The sequence below is a fragment of the Falco naumanni genome, chromosome 7, assembly GCF_017639655.2.
Source record: "Falco naumanni isolate bFalNau1 chromosome 7, bFalNau1.pat, whole genome shotgun sequence".
NCBI classification, from domain to species: domain Eukaryota; kingdom Metazoa; phylum Chordata; class Aves; order Falconiformes; family Falconidae; genus Falco; species Falco naumanni.
Window position 1 is genome coordinate 61,470,222 of NC_054060.1, and position 12,199 is coordinate 61,482,420.

Here is a 12,199-nt window from a genome sequence, read left to right on the forward strand (position 1 = left end):
GAGCAAGAAGTAGTCCAGGCAGTATGTGTGATTTTCCCAGGTTGATATGAATGAATTAAGAGCAAAGGCACGAGAAAAAAACCCCAAACAAACAAATATAAAAACCAAAAACAATCCCAAACCAAAACAGAACAAAAACCCAACTCTCTGACTAGCAGCTGCCTAGAGCAAGGGGACAGAAATTTTGGTTTTGTGTTCCTGTTGCCTAGAGTCATGTAAGACCTTTGCCCTTTTATAACTAGCTATGAATCCTGGGGCTGGCTGGGTATCACACTGTGTGAGAAGGAAGAAAAGAGAGAGAAAGAGCCCTTTGGGGCATTGAGTGGGCCTGAGGGCCAAACACAGGGTTTGGGAACAAGAAATTGCTTACTCTGTTTATTTACAAAGACTTCAGAGGAAGGACTAGAGCTGGTACTACCCCTTTGTCCTCTCAATGGATGCACTAATTCAAAGATTCCAATAGTAACTTCTAAAGCCAGGAAGAAAATGTTATTTTCCACTTCTATGACAATCAGATGTTTACTGGGAGGAACACTCAATGTGCACCTAAGAGATAGGTGATGCCAGTTATGAGGAAGAAAGGACTTCACACCCTCAAACTAAACTAGTTTGGTTGCCAGTACAGTAAGGAGCCTAAACACTGCAGAAATAGGTTCATAGTCATTTGAAGTGTAGTAGGTAACAAAAAGCCTTACCTAGAGATACCATAAACTTGCAGGGCTTAGCAAAATGAAATGATGGCTAAGGTTCTCCAAACATGGGCTAGCCTTTTTCCAGGTTTGATTGAGAAGGGATCAGAAACAGGACACCTGAGAAAGGTGCTGATTTCAGCCCATGTAAAGCTGCTTCACTGGCATAAGTGAGTATCATATCCTGTCCTCTGTTTCTGCAGGTGCATGAAACCCTGTTTCAAAGGATTTTCATCAGTACCATATTTTGGAAGGTCAGGCAGCAAGAGCAATGAACACATGACAGCTGAAAGATTAAAAGGCAACACAGGTATCTGTTTGAAAGTACTCTTTTCATTATTTCAACACTCACTTTCTCCTAATTTGCTCCATTTCCTTATCGCTTCACGTGAACTTTGTCTCATGAGAAGATAAGACAAAGATTATGCACCAAATGATTCGGCTTACTCCCTATTCCGACACTCTGCAAGGAAAGTGGTATATAAATGTTATCTGTACAAGGTGAATTTCACTTTGCTTTTCACCACCCAATTTTAAAAATATTAGGTTTGTAACATTTCTGTTAGTGTTGCCCTTTTCAGCTTGTTGGGGTTTTTTCTATCTTTGAACATGTTACAGTTTCCTAGAATTTCTAGTTCCAGAATTATTTAGATTAATAGGAAAAATAAATTGCTAGTGTTACTTTAAGTGCATCCTTATCAATCAGAAACACAGCTCAGCATTGGGCTGTCATATCCAGTTTTACAGCAGTGGTATACATCAAAAGTTAGCTTGCTCTGATGTTACAAAAAATTTTTTGGGGAGAAAGAAGTCACAGTTCCTTGGGATATTTATGGTATTTAAGAATGCTTTTAAGTAACTTGTAATGGCAGATGCCATTGGGTACTCTGTCATAAGTGGTTTTCTTATTCATAACAAGTAATGCATATTATGGTACCTTTCAAGCTAGACCCACATTAAACTTTGTAGAGAAAATAAAGACCGTGTCTGTATTAATCTATGAATTCCATTTGGATTTTGTTAATGCCATGTTGTGTTTTGATTTTTGTTTTGAATACAGCTCTTAAGTGGGATTTTTAGCCATCAGTTTGGTAGTATACACATGACATACTTCAATGGATTATGTTTAAAGCTCTACCACAGGTACTGACAGCACACACAAAATGGTGTTACCATGGGGTAGAAAATGGACTTATTACAACAGGACTAACCTTTGAATGGCTTGGGCAAGAGGCCAGCAAGTGCCTTCCAGTGCTCTTCCAGGTGCTGGCCCCTTTTCCCCTTTCACAGGAGTCTACCTCCTCGCACCTCTACTGGGCAGCCTCTCCCCAGAAGTACATTCTCTTCCCTAAGGGTACGTGGTTGCGGACTGCTGGCCCAGCAAACAGGGAGATGGCTACAGCTCATCCTGCCTTGGGTTAGAGGACCAAGAAGGGCTTGGAAGACTGCTGGGAACTCAGAAAGGCTGGGACCCAGCTCTGGGATCTAAACAGCTTCCAACACTCCAGGAAGTTCCCAGACGTGTAGCTAACAGTTGGCAATGCACTGGAAAGTCAGAGTTAGAAATTATCGACCTGTAAGTGACAGGATCAATTCATAGCACCTCAAGTCTTCCTGGAACAGGACCAGGCCACATTCTAACAAATATTGCCAAATTTAGCCAGATTTAATGTTTCATTCAGGCTCCTCCAGGCTAGAAAGCCCCACTCTCTTGGAAATGACAGTGGCTTCTCATACTACATGTGCGAGGCTCCTAGCACTACTACATGAGTTTTTACCTTCTTTCAAACAACACGTTTCTGTCCTGTACATCCCAGTCCCACCTACTGTCTCTGGCCTTACCTTTGCTTCCAGCTCTGATCCCTTCCATCTGCTGCTCTTAATCATCCAGTCATAAACATCCCTTTTAACATCTATGCTCAGCTGCTAGCTTGCTTTTCTTCTAGAATGGCTGTTAGTTATTGATTGTTCAAAGTTATACTGTAATTAGCAAGTAACAAGTGATTTCATAGCTGTTTAAAAACTTCCAAGAAAAAGTTGGAACTTCAGGGGCGTGTAAATAAAAATATTAATTTTTATTAATAGGTTAATAATTATTAAATAGGTTAAAAAGTAGGTCATTCTTGTTTTATTTCTTCTCTTTCCTCTGCCATTTAGCTTTCATGTGTGAGGATTTTCCTTTTGTAAGTTACATAGCTGCCTTAACCAGCACTTCTACCCTGTCTTGTAAAACCCAAAGAAACTGGACTGGGAACTTCTGGCATGTTCTCATTTGAGGCCTGTACTCCAAACTCCATCTTAAACACTGTTAGTATGAGAAGATGTAGTTCTGCTGATTTCTGAGTGTTTTTTTTTCCTTGTTTATTTCCTTGGGGTTTTTTGTTTTAATACTTTTATGTAGAACTAAGCAGAGGAGTTTCTGCGTGGTGTGCCTTGACATGCTACTTGAGTCACTCTGGCTTTGTTGAAGGACTGAATTGACACCCGTCTTGGTTTACAGCTCTATTCGTAGCTGCCGAGTCCTGCCTACCACAATCATTCCACAGCCTCATAACTCAACAACCTGTCCCTTTTCATGTCAACACAGCATTTCTCTAAAGAATGCTGTTGACGAAACAAATACCTGCAGAGAGGATGAGACTGCTATTGCATGTGTAGCTTTTTAAAAAAGTCAGTCAGCTGCTGAGGTGATGAGAATTCGGGGAATTCTGTGCTATAAATGCACAGATGTTTGTGGTACATATATGGCTTGCTTGCAGACAAAGCCAACACTTAGGAAACTTCAGCATATCGAGAGAAATCTAAACAGGAGATGTTAGTTCTGTCCTAGTGAATTATGTACCAGCCACAGAGACTGCAGATTCTGAGGATTATTTTTGAAAAGTCAAGTGTTTTGAGTCCTACACCATTCCTAAATGCCCTGAGTGAAGCGGGGGCTGAAATAAGAGAAGTCAGATTCTGGTGGCAAAGGAAATCTTTATATTGCTGCTAGCCTACAGTTTTCAGTTATTGCCTTTAATTATTCTCAAATTGTATCATATTAGGCATGGCTTATTCAGGTGTTTCTCAGAGACAACGAGTGTTTTGTTTCAGCAAAGCATAAGGGTTACCAAAAGAATGACTCCCAGCAAGTAATAACTCAGTACAGAAATGTAGATTTAATTCAGAGGAAACTATTTCTAAGATGTGTCATCACTGACAGAACAGACTTTGGTTGGTATAAGCTAGTTATTAATGGCTTTCTGATGTTAGGCATGGTATAGGCCTGAATGTGATTAACTTAGTAGGAATTCTACCACCCTTCAGTGACAATGACGTTTAGTCCTGAACAGAAAAATAGAAACTTCTTAGCAAGAGAGTAGCTATTCTGAATAATTCAATTAAAATATTAGAAAATTTCAGGGTAAATGGAAAGAGCAGACCTCAGCATGAGTGATTAAAAAGAACTACAGTTGTTAAGTTCTAATTATTATGCGAAGGCTGAGAAGCTTAGAAAATCCCTAATGCTGCAGTTTACCATTACCAGCCTTTTGAGTACCTTATTTCTAGGTGATGGCATGATTAACATCTAACTATGAAGGCAGCTCAAATTCCTTACAATACCGCTTTAGCTGCTACTAATACTATCAGTCCCAGCAGTATCCTTAAACCTAGTTTTCAACATATTAGTACACAAATAATTTGTTTCTCAACTGTTACTTTGAAACATATTGATTTTTCAGCCTACACATGTTTTTACTTGTTTGTGATCTTATCTTATTCAAATTTCAAAACCACACAATTCACTGCTAAGATAAAGAATGCAAAATTATCCACCCAGTTTGGCTTCAGACAAACAAATGCAACTCAAGACAAACAAAGGGAGTTGTATTCAAGTGTTATTTGGCTGTGTTCTTAATATTTCAGTACTTTGTGGAAGGAAGCAAGTTGGGTAACAAGCTGTTTTGACTTCATATCCAGTACACTTTCAGGTTTCTCTAGTCTCCAAAGCCAAGAATCCAGTCTAAAGATGCCATAAAGCTTCAGCATGCTTAAGGCAAGGCAGTGCCGTGCTTTTTTTCAATCTTTGTTGCCATACTTTGGAATACAATAAAAGTTTTGCTGTAGATAAAAAGAAAAGCACGTCTGAGACGTTACCTAAATCTTCTACGCCTATTCCATATATGATTTATGCTCAGAGGAAGGAACCTTGGGCTGAAGCTGGTTAGATCTGCTTTTTTTGCTGAAACAAGCTCTGAGCTTGAAGTGTTGCATTAGAAGCACTCTGCTTTGACAGACTTTCAGCAGTCAGAGCTGAAGCCGCTCTCCAAAATGGGGCACTACACTGGCTGGGTCTCCGGTCTCTGACCTGCTGGCAAATGGTCTGTGGATACAGCATCCAAATCATCCATCTTGATACCAGCTGACACGAATTCCTCAAAGAGCAATTTGTGACTTTTCCAGGAAAAGCTCAAGCCTCACAAGTGTGGACATTGGCATGTGACTGTTGCTCTTGTTATCATGTAGGAAGCAGGGTCAGCTTTGTAGAGAGCAGCCTCTTGATTGCTCTGGGTTATTAAACTGGCAGCTTGAAAGCCGGCCTCCTGCAGCCCCAGAAACATCCTCGCGAGACAGAGCAAGCCTGAACTGCAGCCCTGTGAAGGCTGTGCTTTCTAGCTAGTTAAAACTGATTCCTTGTCTTCTAGTGCAGTTTCATTTTGGAGCGACTTGTTTGCCCCCATCAGTACCAGGGAGACCTGACTTTTTGAATAACTTTTGTTTGTCCCCAGCAGGACTTGACACTTCTTGCCCATGTTATGCAAGGCTGTCCTACCCTACGTGTGACAGAACTGCTGGCAAGATCTACCACCACCTTTCTTTACAGACAGGGCCGCTCTTTCAGTCCTGACTGAATGGAAAGTGTTCACCAACTTGTGTTTTATTTTAATTTCCCCTGCACAGATCTGGAAAGTGCCTGCCTATAAATACTTGCTTAGAGGGTGCTTGGGGAACCACTGTTTTCTCCAGGGATTAGATCGTGTTTTCAAGTCATATCTTGCCATGGAAACAGACAGGTAATGAAGGACTGAGCTGAATTTCTCTGCATCAACATCTCAGTCATTCATTCAACCAGGTGGCAAACCTTCATTACAAAATAAAGGCTGCAGTCCCAAATTATGGTTCCAGTAAAAGCAGGATCCCAAAACCAAAGGGTTCACAGTTTAATAGAGATAAGCAATCTTTTCCAAACAAAATAAGTAGTGCAGTGTTACCTACCAAATATGATAAGGAAATTTTCAAGTCTTACCTTAGAAAGTTTTCCAGTCAATTCTGAATGCGTTTCAGACTGGACTGTGGATTAAAAAGCGTATATTAAAAGAGAGACCAGAATATGTGACTGAATTCTGATTCAGTCTTTGCAACCGAATTCCAGACAACATAGAATGATTTTCAAGATGTTCTTCAAAGCAATGGAGTATGTATTTTAAAGTGAGCTTAATCTTGCCCAGATTTTGCACAATATCATTTGGAAATGAGTGCTATTGCAATTTTTTGTTACGCTTTAATCTGTTGCAGTATTCAAAAAAGCTATGGGAAATTAAAGGCTATGATCCTGAAAATATCACCATTAACTTTAATAAAACGACCAGCATGCTATTAGGGGCTGCTAAATACCAAGAATTAATAAATAAATGTTTTCTTCAAGGTCTTTTCTGAACCAGTACAAAACTATGTGAGCATTAACAATAAAATTGTTCACGTTTTTCAGGATGTGATTGAAATCGTCATGAATTTCTGAATATACAAATCAATCAAAACAGCCGGTCAAAAAAATGAGGGTTGGGGAAAGACGAGACCGTTATTTGTCAGTACACCACACTGAAATGCCTAGAACTCCTGCAATGGATGTAAAAGGTTTGCTGTGGAACATCCCTCTGTGCTCTTGATCAGAACAAAAGAGTATTCCCAAAAAATTCACCATGTGTTTGACAGCCCTTAGCGAAGACTGAAGAAAGATTTCTGAAATCTGGGTTTGTCCAGCAGAGCACATAGTTTCTATCAACTTTAGCAAACCTTGTAATAAGTCTCATTGTATTGTTTTAAAGATTACCTAAGAAACAATCTATAACAGTAGTTTACAGTAGTGTCACTCCTAGGTAGGAAATACCAATTGCTTGGTGCTGGAAATATATGTTAGCTAACTGGAAAGTGTTGTAGAGATCAGAGAGAATGTCAGTAGAGAAATAATTTTCTTATCTTTGGCTTTGCTCAGCCCTTTTTCCTCTTTTGTGTGAACAAGTAGCAGTATCACTTTGTTCCTTATCCTCATTAATCCATGGAATTATTATTTTGTGTCTGATCATCATTCAGCCTGGTTTGTAACTCGCTCATGACGCTGGCCCAGTAAAAAGGGTGGTAGGAGCATTCTGTCAGAAGGTGAGGGAAAAAGCTATAGAAGGACTATCTAAGTGAAAATGTTTGGAAGTCAAAGGGAGGGCACATGTTTGACTTCACAAAAGAAAATGCTGGTTTCTGTTGCAACGTTGGTTACACAATCACATAAGGTTTTATTTTTTAAAAGCAAGTAAAAAAATTATAGTGCATCAGCTCCTCAACTGGTGTAAATCAACATGGTTTTATTGACTTTGATGGAGCTATGTCAATTTATACCAGATGAGGATTTGGCCCACTGTATGGAGATATTTTTATTCCTCTTCTCACTCTATCAGTTAAGGAAAGGGTAATAATCAGCAAGCTGGAAGCAATTATGTGTGTGTGAGGAAGGGGTAGTTTCATAATAGCTAACTTGATATTATTTCCTGTAAAATGCATCAGGAGAATAGAGCTTGGAGCCTGCTGACCAGTTTGTTTTGTAAAGAAATATTTGTTCAAATCTGTTTATAATAATTTGTCAAACGATGAGCAGACTCGGCTCAAGCACTTGCCTTCCACTGACACCAGAGGCGGCAGTTCTGGTGCTGACCAGGACGCCAAGTGGCAGCCGACGAGGAAAGACCCAGGCAAAATTTGGCTTTCACTTGCATCTGCGTAAATCTGGAGTAATTCTACCAAAATCAGCAGAAATATTCTCTATTTACAGCAGTGTGCCTAAAAGCAAAATTTGGCAGAGTTTTCAACTGAGCATTTATAAGCTGTTTCTGGCAGCAAATAAGAATGGGGGAGGGGAAGATTATTCATTGCAGATGCTTTGTGAGATTAACAGAGGCTTTCTGGTGACAATAAAGTCTACTAACATAGTCACTTTTGGAAAATGCTTTTAAAAATATGATTTGAGGGATTTTTCTGTCATCCTTTAATTCTTAGAGCATTTCGTGGTAGTAAAAAGTGCTAACTGAGACCTCAAGTGAAATGATCGGAATTGTTCTCTTTACCCTAGTGAGGCAGATGACTCCCAACCTGCAACACCAAGTGAGCTAAAGCAATTGATGGGAAACCAGGATTCTAAGAAACCATTTTGGATAAATGTATTTCATAAGGTTCAGCTTTAATATTGTTAAAGCCACATACAGAAATACAGAAAATATAGAAAGCTACACATTGACAAGGGATCTGAAGACAAACTAGTCACAAATAAGACTGAAAATTGACAGATTTTTCAAATCAGTTTTTTAAGTTATAATGCAGATTATTCTAAAGTATCAACACTAGCACTGTTAACACTAAAGTATCCCAACCAGCTTTTGCAATACAACTCACTCATCTGTTGTCTTTGCTTTCAGGGATGTTTTAAACATATTTTTGTTTTTCACTTACAAAAGTAATTAAAATTACTTCATGCTCTATTAGAGTGGATGCAGTTATTCTAGGCTAACAATGCCTCTATCACTGTAGCTTGTACCCATATGGCTACCTCTTTCTGAACAGATCTACAGTTAAATTAATCCCAAAACCAGCATGGAGGTGAACCCTTAAGCATTAGCAGACAACTCATAAAAGACTGAAAGATACGCGGTTCAGAAATTGTTCTGGAAAGATGTATAAATGCAGTTCTTGCCCCGACTACAGAGAGCCCCATGGCACTGTGCAGCCCCTCTTCCCCATGCCAGCCCTCTCCAGCCATCCCTGCCGTCTTTCCCTGGGAAAGGTCAAGTAGGCTATTAATCACGCTCTTGTCTTTGATTTGCAGTATATATATGTCCACCATTTCCTGGATCCTTTTGAAGCAAGGAACAATAAGAAACTTTTCAAGGAAAGAGTGGTTTTATTTTGGGATTCTTTTTTCAATAGCTCAAATATAACCTCCTTAAAACCAACATAAGATAAAGGCGCTATTTCAGCAAGTGCAGGTGACAGTGTTCTGACATTGAATTTAAATCCACTTTAGGTATAAGCTGCTAGGTTGTTTTTTTTTTTATTCTGCATGTTGTTAAAATGCATCTTTCACTGGTTTTGTTACACAGCTTTTTAGCTACTCATGGAAATTCATGGGGTGCTTTTCCCCAGTAAGTTTCAAATGTATATGCTGTTGTGGCCTGGAAAAGACAACTGCAGGGTCATTATCATGTTTCTAGTGAGAACACAGAATTGAAAAACAAGCGCAGTATTGTAACCAGAACCACCTCTTGACTGATTGAATTTCTATGCTTATGTGTATATATATATGTGTTATATATATAACATAATTATTGGAGGTTTTTTATAAATGCATGCACCCAGATCCCTTTTACTATTTAATATATTGCACAAAACGTAACTGCTTACAGACAGCCTTCCAGAATCAATACCGCAAAATCAATTCACACTAAGAATAATTTTAAAAGGATGAGAAAACTTTAAGCATGACACATCAGTGAAATGAAGGTAGGCTCTTTTCATTATTTTTCTGCTTATGTTCTAGATCTTTACAGAAAAAAAATGATGAAAAGATAATCTTTAAATCAGGTGTTTGCTGGGAAGATGACATCCCAGCTAATTTTCATGTGGACAGAGGTTATAACTGAAGTCAGGAATACACAGAAGATTAAATCCTAAACCGTAAACCTGTTTTTACAGAAACATACTAAGGAACCAAAATAGAATTACATACCTAAATCAAAGCATTTCTAAGTAAGGCATTTGTCAGATTTTTCCATGAGGTGTAGGCAGTTTAAGATGTGCTGTGACAGTATTTGAGAGTGTTGCATTTTAGTATTGCTCAGCTTTCAAGGTAAGGGTGGTTCAAAGCCTGAAGATGAATTTCAGGAACAAGCTGAGCAGCAGCCAGGAAAAAGGTTAATATTATAGTAACTACCAGTCCATACATGTCAGCTAATCTTTAACTTGAGAAAACACTGGACAAGATCATCATTAAACCAAGTAAAGCTTGAATGCACGAATGAATTTGACTCTAGTGTCAAACTACATAAAGGATCAGGTATTACACCAATATCTGATCCTATATATATGACTGGAGTTAGTGCTTAGCACAACAGAATTTCAGGCTGTAAGCACAAGTTCTCTTAGGCAGATCTGTGGGATGCGGTGCATCCCTGTTTGGTCTTGATCAGGGACCAAGATAATCTTGTCACCAGACAGAACTGAAGTCTGCTCAGAGATCTCCAAAAGACACCTCTTGGGGTCCTGCAGGAATTGACACTAATCACTTGATGCTTTATTCACTTACTGTGACTGAGGCACAGGAGGGAAGGGACCCAAGTACTGTCTGAAACCCCTGGCCAGGCCGAAATGGGGTAAAAACTGACAGACTACCACAAATTCCCTTCCAAGTGCTCTATCCCAGTCTGAGAAGAAATATTAATCACGTCTCTACTGTCTAAAATAGAGCTCAGCCATGCTGAGGTACATATTTAAGGTTCTCGAAGCCTCCTAAGTTTTTTTTGTGGGTTGTTTTGGGTTTTTGTGGATATATTTTAATTTCCTTTTTTACTACACATGTAGTTAATTTGTTACCAGTTGGAAAAAAGCTTTGGAAGCAAGAGGCACCCACCTCCTTTTCATCATCGTGTTGCCACAGGTATTATGAAGACTGGAAAAAATAGGGCTGGAAGAGATCTCTGAAGGTCATCTAATTCATCCTCCATTCTAAGGCAGGTTGAAACAGCAAAGATCAAATTGCTGGAATATCTTCACTCATATTATCTGTTTCTAGTGTGCAGCCTGTGTCTGATTCCATGACAAGGTTTTACAAAAAGAATCAGTGTGGGACTTAAAGCTCCCCAGGGAAGAAATGAAAACAGGAGTGGAAGTAACAGAATGACTTCTAAAATGCTGTCACTCAGCTTGGCCTCTGATCAAGTATCAGTTTAGTAGAACTGTTAATTAAAAAAACTTAATGTGATTACTCTTGTTAGTCCTGAAATTTAAGAAGCTAGTGTCAAGGCCCACAGAGCCTGAGACCAGGTACAGTCTAATTACTAGAATGGAATTTTTTAATTACTACAGATAAGAGTATTGGGGGAAAACTGTCATGATTCAGAATTCAGAAACCACATCCTCCCGGTTTTCTAGACATCCCACTCAGCCTGTGAGAGGGAGTGTTGAGAGTGTAGTAAGTGGAGGCAGATAACCACATCCCCAATCTGCTGTCATCCTCAGACAGCAGAATTTCCGATGTGCCTTCTGCTTAACAAAGAGAAGTGATGAAAACAAAGAGGATGTAAGTAACCTCACTCGTTAACAGGTGCCTTCACAATAATTACTCATAGTTGGCCTTTTGCCTACAGGCAAAATTTCCATTGGCTTTTTAGCAAATTTATGCCATGTCTCCTGTAGAAAACTGAAGACGAATCAGCTAAAGGCATGAAGACAATGTGAACAATCTAAGACATCTTAAACCCTACAGAGATCCTCTCATTCAGGAGCAAAGAGTCTGCAGAGCTCTGATGGATCCCCTTCTGAATGTCATCTTTGTCAACAAAGGTTTAAGATGCCATAGTCATGAAAAGTTGGCCTCTTTTGCCAGGTAGCTGAGCAGGATTCAGGCATTTGTGAGGGACACCCTCATTTAGAGCTTGGTGTCTTAGCACAAGCCCACCTTCATTATTGGCTTTAGCTGAAACACCAGGCTGTGGACGGGAAGGGGCAAGGTGTGGTACCCACCCTGTCCTGCTCTGGGGGGGGGAAGGGTTGCAGGTTGGTTGTGTTAATGCATTAGATGCCTAGCTAGATTTGACAGAGGGTGCCTGTCCAAGTTTTCAGTTCATTTTAAGCACACCCTACTAAATAGCATCAAACTAAAGCTGCCTGATGTGTAATGGAAACATCCCATCTTGGGACTGAATGCATGTTAAATGCTCTGACGGATGGGCTCTGTTGGATGGAACAGCAGCAATCTTTAACGCTTTACCTCCCCCATGTCTGCTCTAATGATCTTCAAGTACTGCACCACAGCCGAGGCCTTTCCGTCGCTCTGTCCCAGCAGCAGGGGAAAGCGAGAGCAGATGCTGACAGTGGCAGTTTGGCCGCACTCTGGCCTGGGGACCGTGCCGGCTGAGGCAGCAAGCCCCTGCCCTGGTCACCGCTGGTGCAGAGGCAATGGGCCCTGGCAGTGAGGTGGAGGAGATGGGAGG

The 12,199-nt window shown here is 40.0% G+C and overlaps 1 long non-coding RNA gene across 2 annotated transcripts; it reads left to right on the plus strand.

The window, feature by feature from the left end:
- The first annotated feature begins 618 nt into the window (after window positions 1–618).
- Window positions 619–9,520, plus strand: LOC121091894. Of its 2 annotated transcripts, none has more exons than XR_005829076.1 (3): window positions 619–999; window positions 1,750–5,743; window positions 6,439–9,520. It is a non-coding gene; the product is annotated as an uncharacterized LOC121091894 (long non-coding RNA). The 2 variants fall into 2 exon arrangements; XR_005829077.1 differs by lacking the exon at window positions 6,439–9,520 and having other exon boundaries at window positions 1,750–1,832; window positions 5,462–6,431.
- The last annotated feature ends 2,679 nt before the right edge of the window (window positions 9,521–12,199 follow it).